Below are 15428 nucleotides of genomic sequence, written 5' to 3'. Positions count from 1 at the left end.
CTGAGAACTGGGGTAAGGTTGAGAGGGCCGGGGGAGGTGTTGGGGTGGTTTTAGAGCCCCTCCTGGGGACTCAGGTTTCTGGGAGGGGAGTTGTGCTTTTGTATTGTTTATCCTTTGTATATTTCTGTATATAACTGTATATAACTGTATAGACTGTAAATAGCTGCTTGTAAATTCTGCTGGCTGTAAATAAATTGCTTCATCTATATTCCCAGGGTCCCTCTGAGTTAGCTGGGGCAAATACAAAGTGTGGGGGGGCGGGGTAACCCCCAAACCATCACAGCAGTGTTGGATTCCCCTGGCCTGGGCAGCTTTAGGAGTGATCTTGTGAATGGCTGGTCCAGCTGGTGGCAAGTGCAGTGTCAGCTGGCAAGGCTGGAGCAGAAGGTCCTTGGGGTCCCTTCCAGCCTGGCATTCTGTGGGCACGGAGCTGTGCTGGGCATGTTGAGGGCAGCCGCAAAGCTCTGGAAGCCTTTGTGCAGAGTGCCCAAGACATGAGTGAGCCTGAAAAGGGACTGCAGAGTTCCCTGCTGAGAGCTTTTCAGAGCTGCCCAAGCATTTGTGTGAGTTTCTGCTCAGCTGGGAAGGGATTTGGGTTTTTTCTCCAGGCAGTTGGAAACATTTTTAAGCATTCTTCTTGTTCTGCTCCTCCTTGGCCTTGGCCTCTTCATTGTCACAGGCTCAGAGGGTGTTAGGGGTTGGAAGGGACCCAAAGAGATGATGGAGTCCAACCTCCCTGGCAGAGCAGGACCATCCTATCTAACAGAGATCAGAGAGGAACACATCCAGAGAGGCCTTGAAAGTCTCCCAAGAAGGAGAGTCCAGGACCTCCTTGGGGAGGCTGTTCCAGTGCTCTGTGACCCTCAGAGTAAAGAAGTTCCCTCGTGTTGAGGCAGAACCTCCTGTGCTGCAGCTTACACCCATTGCTCCTTGTGCTATCCCAGGGAGCAGGAAGCAGAGCCTGTCCCCCCCCTCCTGGCAGCCTTCAGATACTTACAAATATTTATTCAATCCTCTCTGAGTCTTCTTTTCTCCAGACTAAGCAGCCCCAGGTCCCTCAGCCTCTCCTCATCAGCCATGCCCTCCAGTCTCCTCATCATCCTCATAGCCCTCCACTGGACCGTCTCCAGCAGATCCCTGTCCCTCTGCAACTGGGGAGCCCAAAACTGAACACAGTATTTAAGATGAGGTCTCAGCAGGGCAGAGTAGAGAGGGATGAGAACCTCTCGATCTGCTGGACACACTCTGCCTAATCCACCCCAGGATGCCATTTGCCTTCTTGGCCACAAGGGCACATTGCTGTGCCATGTGTACCTTGTTAGCCACCAGCACCCCCAGGTCCCTCTCCTTGGGGCTGCTCTCCAGCAGATCATCTCCCAGCCTGTACTGGTGCAGTTTGTTATTGTTCCCCAGATGCAGAACTCTGCCCTTGTCCTTGTTGGACTTCACCTGGTTCCTCTGTGCCCAGCTCTCAGTCTGCCCAGGTCTCTCTGGATGGCAGCACAGCCTGCAGCTGTCTCAGCCAAGCCTCCCAGCTTGGTGTCAGCAGCAAACTTGCTGAGCAGCCTCTGTCTGTCTATGCCCTCATCAATGTTACTGATGAAAATGTTGAACAGGACTGTCCCCAGCACTGATCCCTGGAGGACACCACTGGTCACAGCTCTCCATCTGGACCTGGCACCATTGCTCAGCCCCATCTGAACTCTCTCTTGCAACCAGTTCTTAACCCACCTCACTGCGTGCCGTTCCTTCCCTCCCTGCCTCAGCTTGCTCACTAAAATGTCATGGGAGACAGTGTTAAAGGCCTTGCTAAGGTCAAGGCAGACCCCATACACTGCTCTCCTTGCAGCTGCCCATTCAGTTATGTCATCCTAAAATGCTCTCAGGTTAGTGAAGCATGACTGCCCCTTGGTAAATCCATGCTGACTACTCCTGATAAGCTTCTTCCAAGTGCCCTGAGATGCCCTCCAGCAGGAGCTGCTCCAACAGGAGCTGCTCCATCATTTTTGCAGGGCTGAAGGTGAGGCTGCCTGGTCTGTAGTTCCCTGGAACCTCTTTGTTGCTGTTTTTGAAGCCTGCAGTGCCATTGGCTCTGCTGCAGCCCTCAGGCACCTCTCCTGTCTGCCCTGATTTGCAAAGGTGATGCAGAGTGGTAGAGGAATAACCTCAGGCAGTTGTCTCAGCACCCTTGGGTGCATCTCATCAGGGGTTGTGTCCTTGTGAATATTTAATTTGTGTAACTGATCCCTAACCCAGTGTGCACTGACCAGTTGGGCCACTACCTTCTCCAGGCTTTCCTCTCCTTAATACAGGTCTGGAGTCCATAGGAGAGTTCAGTCTGAGGTGTAAAGACTGAAGCCAAGAAGGTGTTCAGCAGCTCTGCCTTCTCTGCACCCTCAGTTCTCAGGGATTGGAGGGCTTACTTAAGCAGCTGTGTGGCTCTGTCTGGCTCCTACCTCCAAGAGCGGAGGTGGCAACTGAGGCTGGAAGCACAAAGAGACAAAGCCTGCCTGGGTCAGGACAGTCCCCTGACACCTCCTGACATCCACCACTGCCCAAGTAGGCCTTTGGGAGTCCTGCCCACACACCCCACCCCATACTCCATGGCAGGAGTCACCTGACCTCTCCCTCTGTCCCCCTTCATCAATTCCTGTGCGAGGAGGTGGCAGGGTCCCTCCCCACCCCTCATCTGTAACACTTCCCCCTTGGCCTGTTGCTGCTTTTTCAGGCCTCTAGCTCCTCCTTGCCTTTATTCTCAGGACCTTCCGTTCTTGAGCTCCTGCTCTCAGCCCAGTTCCTTGGATGCTTCCTCAGCCACAACATTTTCCACTCCACCCTTCCACTCCCGGCAAAGGTGGGGGACACAGGGCCATGGGACAATGAAGACAGCAGAGCCATGGATGTGCTGTGAATGAGGGAAAGGGCCTGGGAATGGTCAGGCAGGAATTAGGCCTTGTCCCCCCAAAAAAGGGCACAGGATCAAGGCCCAGCTGAGAAATGTATGTGCAGGAAATCAAAGAATCAGTCAGAGTTGGAAGGGACCACAAGGACCACCCAGTTCCAACCCCTGTGCCATGAGCAGGGACACCCTACCCTAGAGCAGGCTGCCCAGAGCCTCATACATCCTGGCCTTAAGCACCTCCAGGTATGGGGCCTCAGTGCCCTCCCTGGGCAACCATTCCAGGGTCTTACCACTCTGATGCTGCAGAACTTCCTCCTCACCTCCAGGCTGACTCTCCCCATCTCCAGCTTTGCTCCATCCTCTGCAGTCTTGTCACTCCCTGACAGCCTAAATGTCCCTCCCCAGCTTTTTTGTAGCCTCCTTCAGATCCTGGAAGGCCACAAGAAGGTCACCTGGGAGCGTCCTCTTCTACAGCCTGCACAGCACCAACTCTTTCAGTCCTCACAGCAGAGCTGCTTCAGCTCTCTGAGCATCCTCCCAGCCCTGCTCTGGACACTCTCCAGCATCTCCACATCTCTCTTGTCCCAGGGGCTCCAGAACTGGATGCAGTACTCCAGGTGGGATGTCAGCAGAGCAGAGGGGGAGAATGACCTCCCTGGCCCTGCTGGCCACAATTCTGCTGCAGCCCAGGCTTTGTTTGTCTTTCTGGGCTGCAAGTGCACACTGGTGGTCATGTGGAGCTTCTGGTCCAGCAGCAACCCCAAGTCCCTCTTGTCAGGGCTGCTCTCCAGCCTGGCACTGCCCAGTCTGGATTGGTGCTTGGCGTTGCCTTGTCCCAGCTGCAGGAACCTGGACTTGGTCATGTTGAACCTCCTGAGGTTGGCTTGAGCCCAGCTAAGCATCCTGTCCATCTCCCTCTGGCTGGATCCCTGCCCTCCAGCCTGTCTGCTGCACCACTCAGCTTGGTATGGTCAGCAAACCTGCTGAGGCTGCACTCAGTGCCTCTGCCCATGGCACCCAGAGAGATGTTGAAGAGAATCTGTCAGCATTTGAGGAGATGAAAGCAGTGAATTGTCCTGCCCCTCTGCATGTCAGGGTTCAGGCAGATTTGAGCAGTCTGAAACAAGGAGAGCAGGAAGGGTAAGGTTAGGTTGTTCTGGTAAGGGAGCACAGCTGCAGGAGAAAAGAACCTTGAGTTTTCTGTAGCTGAGCTGTGTGAGGGGGATTGAGGGGGCCGATGGGTGAGCTGTGCCTCTAGGCCTGTGGACAGCCCATGTTGTGCTGTGTGACCTGTCAGAATTGTACACCTTGTATTAGCCACTGTATGAGCATCACTCTTAGCTTCCATAAGGGGCATCGACCTCTCCACCAAATTGGTGGGAGGTGATGTCAGACTGGTTTCCCTGCAGGGACTCTGAGAGAGGAGCACACCTGGCACCTGGTGACCCCCAATGTGATTTCTCGGGACGAGGAAGAGTCAGGCAGCAGATGGCAGGAGGAAGCAGGGTTCTGGCCTGCTGGCAAAGGGAGCCAGGCCTACATTAGAGGTAGGGTCAGGGATCCACAAATCATTAGGGGTGAGAAATGGGAAAGAGCTGCTGTGAAAACGTTAATGCAGCCTGTGTGAAGAAGGGAGGTACCCCTGAAGGAGGGGGATTTAGTGCAGTTCCTGCTGTGGAGTCAAAGGAGGAGATCTCTAAGAGACTTAAGGCAGCTGTTCAACAATGGAGGTCTGGCAAAAGCAGGAGAAGCTTTATGGGGGTGGTAAGCATCGGGAGCAGGCTGTAATGTGATGCTGCAGGAGGATCAGTGAGGAAGAAACAGTGTTGAAAACGTTCTCTGAAGGTCTTTGTCTCTGTGAGAGATGTACTTTGGGGCAGTCAGACTTTACAAAGCTCTTTTTGCTGTGCCAAACCAAGGATCGTTCAGCACCTGAGAAGCCAGGGCTCCAGAGGGGGCTGTAAATGTGCCCTTAAGGAGAAGACAGGGGAAAGAACTGCAAAGGCAGCAGCTAACAGCTGGAATTTTGCCCCAATCAGAGGCTTGTGTTGGTAGCTGCTGCTAAGCCGAATGCCATAGGAGTGCTAAGTGCTTCACTACCATCTCCTGAGGTGCCTGCGGCTCAATTTGGCCTGCGTAGAGAGCTCACTTTTGGGCTGCAGAGATGGAGGGTTTGGAGCACAGAGGGGCGACTTTGCAGGCCGAGGGAGGGGCCAGTTTGTTGGTGGAATCCATGGAAGCCCTGGGAGCAATGGGAGGTGTATCCTCCACAGGATTCACCTGCACACCCCCTGCCTACTGGAGTAGTGGGGCCCACTCCCCCCCCACTTCCTTCTTTTTCTTCTTTCTCGCAGTGTATCTTCTGTGGAGAAGCAGTGCTTTGTTCTTAAAGGGACAGAGTGCATTTGTGAGAGCCTTTTGCAAACTAAAATCCTGATGATGTTTTTAGCTTTTGATTCTAATAGATTTAGAGTTTAAGAGCTTACTGGATAAGATACTAAGTAGCTGTTAACTCTAATAGAATATCAGTAAGTTTTGGAGTCATTTTAGCAGGGTGATGGTGATAAGGCTTAGGTAGTTAAAATATGCCATGTTAAGTACTTGGTAGTTGCTGTGATGGAGTATTGTGGTAAGAGTTGTTTTGGTAAGTGTGTAAGTTAATGATTCTCTTTTTGTGATGGCTGATTTAAGGTTTTTTCTTTTTCCTGGGCACCAGGGTGTTTACAAAGAGCTCTGTGGAATGTAACAGCCTCTTGGATTTCTTTGCTTTGTTGTTTTTTTCTCAGTCCTCATTCAGTGGTTTTAATTTTTAGTTTACCAATTTCTAGCATTGATGTAGTTAAGACTAAGAGTTTATGGTAGGGATATTATAGGATATTTTTTCCTCTTTTTTTTCCTGCATATCAAGATAACACTGTAGGATAAGGATCATGTCAAAACAAAACAGAAAGAGGGAGAGAGGAGAGCAAAAGAGAGACAGAGGAAAATCTGATAGTTCTCTGGTTACATCCCACAGAGAAATTGACCCTAGAGAAGGCCAAAGAGATTTGTTAGCCTAGGGAATGAATGTGTTTGCATCCTTATATCTGTTCATGCATTTGTTTATGTGTGCTCACAGGTCTTTTGATTGGCTACCAGCTCGTTATGTCCAGCCTGCTTTGGCAGTGAGCAGAAGTCTTGCTCAGATGGCTGTGGCAGGAAATTGAAATGTGTACTGAGATGTGGTTGTGTGCACAGGCTTTGGTCATGCTTTGAGTTAGGTATTTTGTTGGCCCTCTGTTATAAGGGCCAGAGGCACTCATTGGCAGAGATGGGGAGCAGCTGTTTCTGTTAGCAATGTTTAAGGTGCTGTGTTTGTTACCTTTCTGCTCAGGGCCCTGCACAAGAGGAGAAGCACTGCCTTCATTTTAAAAGGAAAAGAGGAATTGTGGGAATTAGATCTGTATGGACGAAGTCTGAAGAAACAGTGCTGTGACAGCCACAGGTCCACTTGTCAGCTGTGGATATTGTTACTCTGTAGGCACTGCAGTTACAAGGGGTAGAGGAATGTAAATAGATTTGAACAGAATCTGCACTGGCAGTGCCCAGTTTGTCAAGGCAGCATAGAAAATTGGACACTAGAGTGTTGAGTTGGCCACTCTGCTAGGCTGCGTGAAAGAGGCAGAGACACCAGGCTTACACCAATATAATTAGTCCTTGTCCCCCGCAAAAGGGCACAGGATCAGGGCCCAGCTGAGAAATGTATGTGCAGGAAATCACAGAATTAGTCAGGGTTGGAAGGGTCCACAAGGACCTTGCAGTGCCAACCCCCCTGCCATGGTCAGGGACACCCCACCATAGCTCTGGCTATCCACAGCCTCATCCATCCTGGCCTTAAGCCCCTTCAGGGATGGGGCCTCAACCTCCTCCCTGAGCAACCCCTTCCAGGCTCCCACCACTCTCATGGTGCAGAACTTCCTCCTCACCTCCAGTCTGACTCTCCCCACCTCCAGCTCCATCCCATGCTGTGATTGAGAGGTGGGAAGAGCAGCTTGATCGAGCTAAGTTCTGGTTTTTGATCTTTCAGCACTTGGTTATATACCTTAACACACAAGGTAAAAGATTGTGCCACATCCTAACTGGTCGTTAAGACAGACCTCAGTACATACCTCATGGAGACAGACCTCGTACGTTAGCAGCTGGATAAGCCAAGGTTAATGAAACCGCAGGCTCATGTTCCTTATAGCTCTGTCTGCTGCAACATTCCTTAAGGTCATCTCGACCCTCTGTTAACTCAGGACTTTTCCCCTTCATACCTTCTGCACCTGTGGCTTATGGTCTGGTATGTCAGCACTAAAAGTCCTACCATTCCCAGCGTTTCCCCCTTTCTGTTGCACAAAAAGTATCCTTGCAGAGCCTTCTGTCACCTTCTGCATACACTGCAACAAGCATGTTGAAAAGGGGTTCTCTGGGGATGCGGTAGCTCAGCAGAGAGCTCTGTCCTGTTCCATTAGCAAGGGTGATCCAAACATCAGTTTTGTGCAAAGAAAGGTTTATTTTTTTTACAAGTACAGAGGATGCATAATACAAAATCCCCTTCTGGGAGTGACATTTTGCCAGGGACTCCACTTGCAGTGTGAAGGCTCAGTCCTCAGTGTTCGACAGGCCCTCTCGATGCGGCTGTGTGCTCTTCGCGGCAAGCCACCGGCTCCTTTTTCTGTGGAGACACAAGCATCCCCTTTGCCCCATGTTATTGATGGGTGCAGGCCTACAGTTCTCCCAGCTTCTAAGTCAGGAATCCTAACAGGAGGCTTCTCCTTTTTCTCAGAAGAGTCGTTGGCATTGCAGTGCCTGATGATCGGGGGAGTCTTGTCCATGAGGGACCAGTTTAAAGAAGTAAAAGCGTGCAAGGCCTTTTGTAGTCTTTCTTCTGGGGTGGCTGCCCCCATTGTCCTTTTCTGCTGTAACAAGAGATGTTGAAGTGTTGGATGGGCACGTTCAATCATTGATTGCCCTGTGGGGGAATGAGGGATGCCTGTGTGGTGGTTTGGGTTTTATCCCGCCCCCCACACACTTTAGGAACACCGAGCTAGACTCAGCTGGACTCTGGGAATATAAATGAAGCTATTTATTTACAGCTAGCACAATATACAAGCAGATATTTACAGTATATACAGTTATAGACAGAAATATACAAGGTAAAAGTAATACAGAAACACAACTCCCCTCCCAGAAACCTGAGTCCCCTGGAGGGGCTCTCAACCACCCCTGCACCTTCCCCCTGCCCCTCCCAATCTTACCCCAGTCCTAAGGAAGAAAAGAGGTTCAGCCAGGAGGTTAAGAAGCAGAGGTGAGTGGCAGGAGAGGTTAGGGAGATGCAGCTCAGTCAAAGCCTAGCCTGAGAGTGAAGAGAAAAATGGCTAAAGTGTTATCTAATGTTTACATTTCTCCTTCAGCGAGACTGTGAGGGAAGGAGACTTCACCATTGGTTTCCTTTTTCACAGCCTATGATCTAGTTTTTCTCACCAAAACATTCTAGCTTGCTTCAACCTAGCACAATCCACCCCTGTCTACTTCACTCAGAGTATCTCTGAGAATTATCTGATCTAATCTAAACCAGTATTTACACTAATGAATATCACAAGTTCAGTTCACACTTCATTCCAGCTATCTCTGATGTAGGTGATTCAAAAGCTCAGAACAGTTTTTCTCCTCACAGATGAGACGAGAACAGGGACTCCCAGGTGACGTTGGGTTCGTGCTCATGTACTGTAGATTCTCTCGTAGATCCTTTCAGTGTTGGATGCCGATGGTACCTAGAACAGAAAACTCCTAACAGCTTGTATGATACACTGAATTTAGACTCTCTCAGCTAAGGTTAGATTTCTCTGTGGCACACACTGGATTTCACCATTCTCCTGCATTGCCCAGTAGGTGTGACCAGGACCTTCAGCAGACACCACCCCTCGGACAGGTTTCCCTTTACCTGAAGGAGAAAATACCCAAACAGTTTTCCCTAACAGATTCTTTTCACCTACAACAGGAACTTTATCACCATCTACTGTTTGGACCAAATCTGGTTGTGCAGGTCCTGCTCTATTTACTGAACCTCTACTATTTACCAACCAGGTAGCTTGTGCTAAATGTTTGTCCCAGTTTTTCAGAGTTCCACTCCCCATGGCTTTCAGTGTGGAATTTGTCTCCTCCTGGGCTGGAATTGCCTTGCAGAAGGTGGGTGTCTGTTCCTGATGACAGAAACATGCACCCATTCAGATGATGCAGGGACGATATCCTTTACCGGATTGGCAATGTTTTTAAGATCCTCCTTCAGTTCTTTCATGCTATCTTTGATGCCATCCTTAATGCTATCTTTCATCTCTGTACCTAGAGATTTTATGGCACAGATTATGGCAGAATGTCCTCTATCTGCCTGAGTTGGTCAGTGGACTCACCAACAGTGAAAGATGTTCCATTATCACTCCTTGATAGGAACTTGCTGGCCAAGATGTTAGCATAGTGTCCCGGGTTTGGGCTGATCCCTCCCCCGGGAAGAAAAATTCACAACACAGACCCCCCTTTTTTGAAAGTCAGGGAAAGATGAAATTGTATTTTCTTATAGTATAACAATGTAAAGAGAGATAATAACTAGAGAACGAAGGAAGGAAGAAAAAAAAACAATACAATAACCTTAAGGGAGATGGGGGTGGGGTCAAGCGGCGGTGAAGCAGCAGAAAGCAGCAGTAGCCAAAACAGCAGCCGGGGAAGATAGGCGAAGCTGCAGCAGCAGAAGCCAGTGGGAGAAAGGGGAAAAACAAGCTGTGCTTCTAGACATTACGTTCTTGATGCTCCAATGAAATTATATTAATTTATCTATTGTTGCTATTATGTGGCCTATCCCTGGAATGTTCATCTTTCCCCTATGTCTGAGCTAGAGGATCAGCTCAAATGGCCACAATCCACCCCTTTAATATAATTTACCATTGCAGCATCAAGTCATTCTATGTAACTAGGGATAACAGCAGTATCGTAGATGGTCGTTTTCCAGGCTTCAAGCATCTTTCTTCAATTTGCGGTCATTCATCTTCTCATTTCCATCTGTCTCAGGCGTGGCCTAGCTCAATGGTTTTTTTCCTAGAACAGTCAGATGTTTTCTTCAATGAGTGGAACAGAGCAGGACTCTTGGCACTCTCAGGGCTCATGCTTATGGATAGCGGGCTCTTCATGGCTTTTGGGCACCACAATCATCTGCAAAAGAACTCATAACAACATATCTACATTCTTTCTGCCAATGTCAGATTATTTTGTGGCACACATTGTATTTCACCATTCTTCTGCATAACCCAATATGTATGACCAGGTCCTTCAGCAGAAGCCACCCCTCGGACAGGTGTAGCCTCTCCCGAAGGGGAGAATACCCAAACAGACTTGCCCAACAAATTCTTTTCACGAATGACAGGAACCCTGTCACCTTCTACCTTTTGTAAGACCTCTGAATGAGCTGGGCCAGCTCGGTTGGTGGAACCTCTGCTATTCACTACCCAAGTGGCTTGGGCTAGATGTTTCTCCTAGTTCTTTAAGGTTCCTCCCCCCATTGCCTTTAAAGTTGTTTTCAGCAAGCCATTGTAGCATTCAATTTTGCCTGAGGTGGGTGCATAGTAGGGGATGTGATAGATCCACTCAATGCCGTGCTCTTTGGCCCAAGATTTTATGAGATTGTTTTTAAAGTGGGTACCATTATCTGATTCAATTCTCTCTGGAGTGCCGTGTCGCCACAGGATTTGTCTTTCCAAGCCCAAAATGGTGTTACGTGCAGTCACATGGGAAACTGGATAGGTTTCCAACCATCCGGTGCTTGCTTCCACCATGGTCAGCACATGCTGCTTTCCAGTCCGAGAACGAGATAGAGTGATGTAATCAATCTGCCATGCCTCACCGTATTTGTACTTTGCCCATCGCTCACCATACCACAAGGGCTTCAGACGTTTGGCTTGTTTAATAGCAGCACAGATATCACAATTTGAGTGGCAACTGGCAACTTCACATCTCCTACATTATGCTGCCCAATAACTGCAGACTCATCTGAGAGCTCAGGCCTAGCAGACAACTTCAGTTTATCTCCAACAGCTTCTACAGTTGCTATTCCAAAGGTCCACTTAATACCCTTGGGATCCTTAAAGCGCCCTTCTCTCAGAAAGTCAATTCCCAAGATGCAAGGTGCATTTGGACCCGTTACAATGGCATGCCTTCGCCAAACACTCCCAGTCAAACTCATCTCTGCCTCTAACCTTGTCAATTCTTGAGAGCCTCCTGTAATTCCAGAAATAGTAATGGACTCCATTCCTTTACAGTTTGAAGGCATCAATGTGCATTGTGCACCCGTGTCCACTAGAGCCCTGTATTTCTGAATTTTCAAGGTACCAGGCCACTTAACATATACATTCCAGTATATCCTATTGTCTTCCTGGTCCCTGGCCTCTGGCTGGTAAGAGGCAGGGCCCTCCTAATGTTGGCCATTACAAGTGCAATTGGCACAGTGTTTAATGGTGTTAGTTGAATCATCGCCAGAACCATCTGAGTCATGTGGGGAAACTGAGGCGACTACTCTTTTAGGCTTCTCACTCTGTAACTCTCTCACTCTTTTTAGGAGAAGTGAGGTAGGTTTTCCATCCCATTTATCCATGTTTTCACCAAACTGGTCATGTAGGATTAACCAAAGAGACCCATGTGACTGTTGTCTATTTTTTAGTGAGTTAGGTTGAATTGGTCTTCTAGGAGGATGCCTATCCCTGATGGCCGAGACATGTACCCACTCTGAGGGTGAAGAAGAAAGTTTGCTGTCCTTTGCCAACTGGGGTAGGGAGGTTTTAAATTCCTCCTTGAGTTGCTTCATGCTATCTTTAATCTCTTCAGTCATAGTATTTATGGCTGACACCATAGCATTAACTGTAAGGCCATCCTCCATTTGCCTCATCTGATCAGCGAATTCACCCACAGTCATAGAAGTTGTTGCGTCATCTTTCCCCACCATTTTACTTGCCAATGTATGGGCATAATTAGAGGGGGTGATCTGAATAAGTTTCTTTAGGAGAGCTCGGCTCATAGGTATCTCCTCAGCGTCCTCCATTGTATAATCTCCGTAGATTAGCTCTCTTATGGCCATCTCTCGCAAGCACTGAACCCCCTGTTCAATTGGATTGCAGCGTAAGGGTCTCCAGGATAAGTCATCCCTGTTGGGGTACCGCAGTACCACAGCTGTCAATACGCGTGACCAGAGGTTAGAGCTGCCACCGAGATGTCCTAAGTGCTTATCTATGCCATTGTCTCTCGAGAAAACTCCCAACTGCCTTACTGTCCGAGGGTTTATTTTTATGGTGTCCATGCCTCCATCCCAGCATCTGTTCAGCCAACTCATCAGCAGTTCTCGCTCTTTCTGGGCATGGTCTTGCCTAATATGCCTGACCTCCTTCCATGACAACAGGGCTTTCTCCTCATCATCACTATCATCCGTTTCCTGAATATATTTTTCCTTTGCTTTAGCCTTTCCACTCCTTGTGCCCACAAGGGTACTGGCCTTCACACCAGCCAATGTACCTTCTCCTGGATCCTCTTCCCTTTGCTTACCCTGCTCTGGTTTATCCCCATTGTCATCTGGGCTATCATGACCCCCAAGGCTAGCTGCCATTTTTCTCCTCGTTTTAACCGGAGCAAGGGAGACCTTATCTAAAGTAAACTGTGTCTTACTCTGGGAGGTGCCTTTCACTGAATCATCTGAATTTTGTTTGTCTGCCTGGCTCTGTTCCTCACATGGTAGTGGAGCTGAGGCTGAGGCAGAAGGACCCTTCCCCACAGCAGCAACAGCAGCCGGCTCGGCAGAGACAAGCGGGGCTAAGGCAGGAGCAGTGGTATTAGCAGGCTCGATGGCGTTGATGGGCTCACCCTCCAAGGGCCGTGCCACATCCCCCGGTACCGCTTCCGGTCCCCTGCTTGCAGGCAAAAGAGTCTTTGCCTCAGTGTGATGGTTTGGGCTCTTACCCGCCCCCCCCCACTTTTGGAATTGCCCCAGCTAACTCAGAAAGGCCTCCGGGAATATAAACGAAGCTATTTATTTTACAGCAGCAAATATACAAGCAGCTATTTACAATATATACAGTTATATACAGAAATATACAAAGGATAAATAATACAGAAGCACAACTCCCCTCCCAGAAACCTGAGTCCCCAGGAGAGGCTCTCAAACCACCCCAACACCTTCCCTGGTCCCTCTCAACCTTACCCTAGTTCCCAGGAAGAATAGAGGTGCAGCCAAGAGGTTAAGAAGGAAGGTTAGTGGCAGTGGGGTTAAGGAGATGTGGCTTGGTCTGAAGGCAAAGGCAGAGTGAAAGACAAAATGGAGAATGTTATCAAATGTTTTCTTCTTCTTCCCAGAACTCTCAGTGAGACTGTGAGAGGAGTAGACACAACCATGTTTACCTTTAATAGCCTATTATCTAGTTCTCCTTACCAAAACATTCTAGCTTGCTTCAAACTAGCACACTCAGCAGCCTCTCTACTGGCAGAGGCTCTGGTGTCAGCGACCCTCCTACAGATCAAAACGTTCGAGTTGCATTTTCCACAAACCAGTTCCTCAACTTTACCTGTGCAAGGGACTTTGCCATAGCCCACACCGTCTGCAGCCAGATCCGGCGCCGCTGCAGCACTTCTGCAGGGGTTCCATCGCCTCTACCTTTACTTTTCTCTGTTCTATTCGGTACGAACGGGAACCAGATTGTTTCCTGCCTTCATGCTTCAGGGTCAGTGGGGTATGGGCCATGTCCAACAGTTTTTCCTCCTCTCAAAGTTTCCTAGGCAGGACGTTTCACTGCTCTGCGAGCAGTCTGTCTGCCCGATGCCGTGGCCCTCCCTCCTTCGCTTCGGTCGCAGACTGTTTCTTTAACCCTTAGCTCCCTGCTATTGCCTCTGGAGAAGGTAAAAACCTCACTTAGAGCCTGTTTGTTCCTGCATCTCTCTCGTCTCCACACTACAACCAGACCTACAATAGCAGCCAAAAACATCAAGTTCACACATATTAGGCAGGCTACTGGGTAGCTCATCTCTTCCAAATAACTCCTAGTCTCTGACACCAATGTCACATATGGCACACCCTCAACGACATTCCTAAACCCTAAAACATTCCTAGCAACATCTCCAACCTTCCTTAGCACAGCTTTTACCGAATCCCAGACCATCTTAGCGAAGAATGAACACACCTGGTAGTGCACCATAGCTGTAAAACACTGCTGAACCGATAGAGTCAGAATTGAGGCAATAATAGGCCAGAATATATCAAACAACTTCATTTTTCCCTGATGTTCTTATTCTGATTATCAATCAACAGGGGAAAAAAAACAAGCCAAGATCTTGCCCCACGTTAAGGCGCCAAGAATTCTGTCCTGGGTTTGGGCTGATCCCTCCCCTGGGAAGAAAAATTCACAACACAGACCCCCCTTTTTTGAAAGTCAGGGAAAGATGAAATTGTATTTTCTTATAGTATAACAATGTGAAGAGAGATAATAACTAGAGAAGGAAGGAAGAAAAAAAAACAATAAAATAACCTTAAGGGAGATGGGGGTGGGGTCAAGCGGCAGCGAAGCAGCAGAAAGCAGCAGTAGCCAAAACAGCAGCTGGGACGATAGGCGAAGCTGCAGCAGCAGAAGCCAGCAGGAGAAAGGGGAAGAACAAACTGTGCTTCTAGACATTAAGCTCTTGATGCTCCAATGAAATTATATTAATTTATCTATTGTTGCCGTTTATGTGGCCTATCCCTGGAATGTTCATCTCTCCCCTATATCTGAGCTAGAGGATCAGCTCAAATGGCCACACATAGGATGAAGGAGCAAGCTTAATAAGCTTCTTCATGAGACCTGTTCCAAGAGGAATGTCATCAGGCTCATGAGTGCCATGATCTCCATAGAGCAGTTCCTTCACAGCAAACTCCTTCAGAAGCTTAATTCCCTGCTCAATGGTGTTCCACTTCTTGGCAGCCCATGGCAAATCATCTTGGGAAGGATATCTCATAGCCACAGCCAACAGAAGGTGTGTCCACAAGCTAACCCTACCAAGAGGACTTGCTAGGTATTTGTCCACTCCACTTGCCTTGGTGAGTGGTCCCAGCTGCTTGGCAGACTTGTCTCCTACCTGCAGGGCATTAGCACCAATGCTGCGGCATCTCACCAGCCAGCTTAGGATTGGTTCACCTGATTCCCTTGAGTATTCCTTTCTAACTTCCCTGACCTCTCTGAGAGGATCGTTGGAGTCCTGGATGTCATCCTCCTCCTCTTCCTCTTGTTGATCTGGTTGTCCCTGGCCTAGAAACAGAACCTTCCTCATAGCACTCTTAAACTCATTGGAACCATCCTCTTTCTTGGCAGCCAACCTCACAGCGCTCTTCTCATTTGAGTACTGAGATCTCAGCATGTTTGCCAGGTCCCGAAGACTAAATGCCTCCTCCTCCTCCTCTTGCTCACCAGAGGTCCCCTCTCTCACATCCTCCTTTGAATCACACTTTGTC

The 15428-nt window shown here is 48.9% G+C and overlaps 1 protein-coding gene across 4 annotated transcripts in view; it reads left to right on the top strand.

Annotated features, from left to right (window-relative positions):
* Positions 1-15428, top strand: part of LOC135174259 (zinc finger protein OZF-like) — a 59785-nt gene that overhangs the window by 41048 nt on the left and 3309 nt on the right. Inside the window, exon 2 of one of the 4 annotated variants that reach the window (XR_010301834.1) lies at positions 6021-7582. The exons of 2 other annotated variants lie outside the window; for them this stretch is intronic. The gene's annotated coding sequence lies outside the window, so the exon portion shown is untranslated. Of the gene's footprint in view, positions 1-4311; positions 5222-6020; positions 7583-15428 lie in introns of those variants that run through there. One more of the 4 variants, XR_010301833.1, reaches the window with a different exon arrangement.

The sequence above is a fragment of the Pogoniulus pusillus genome, unplaced genomic scaffold, assembly GCF_015220805.1.
Source record: "Pogoniulus pusillus isolate bPogPus1 unplaced genomic scaffold, bPogPus1.pri scaffold_51_arrow_ctg1, whole genome shotgun sequence".
NCBI lineage: Eukaryota > Metazoa > Chordata > Aves > Piciformes > Lybiidae > Pogoniulus > Pogoniulus pusillus.
This window is presented reverse-complemented; position numbering and strand designations above follow the sequence as displayed.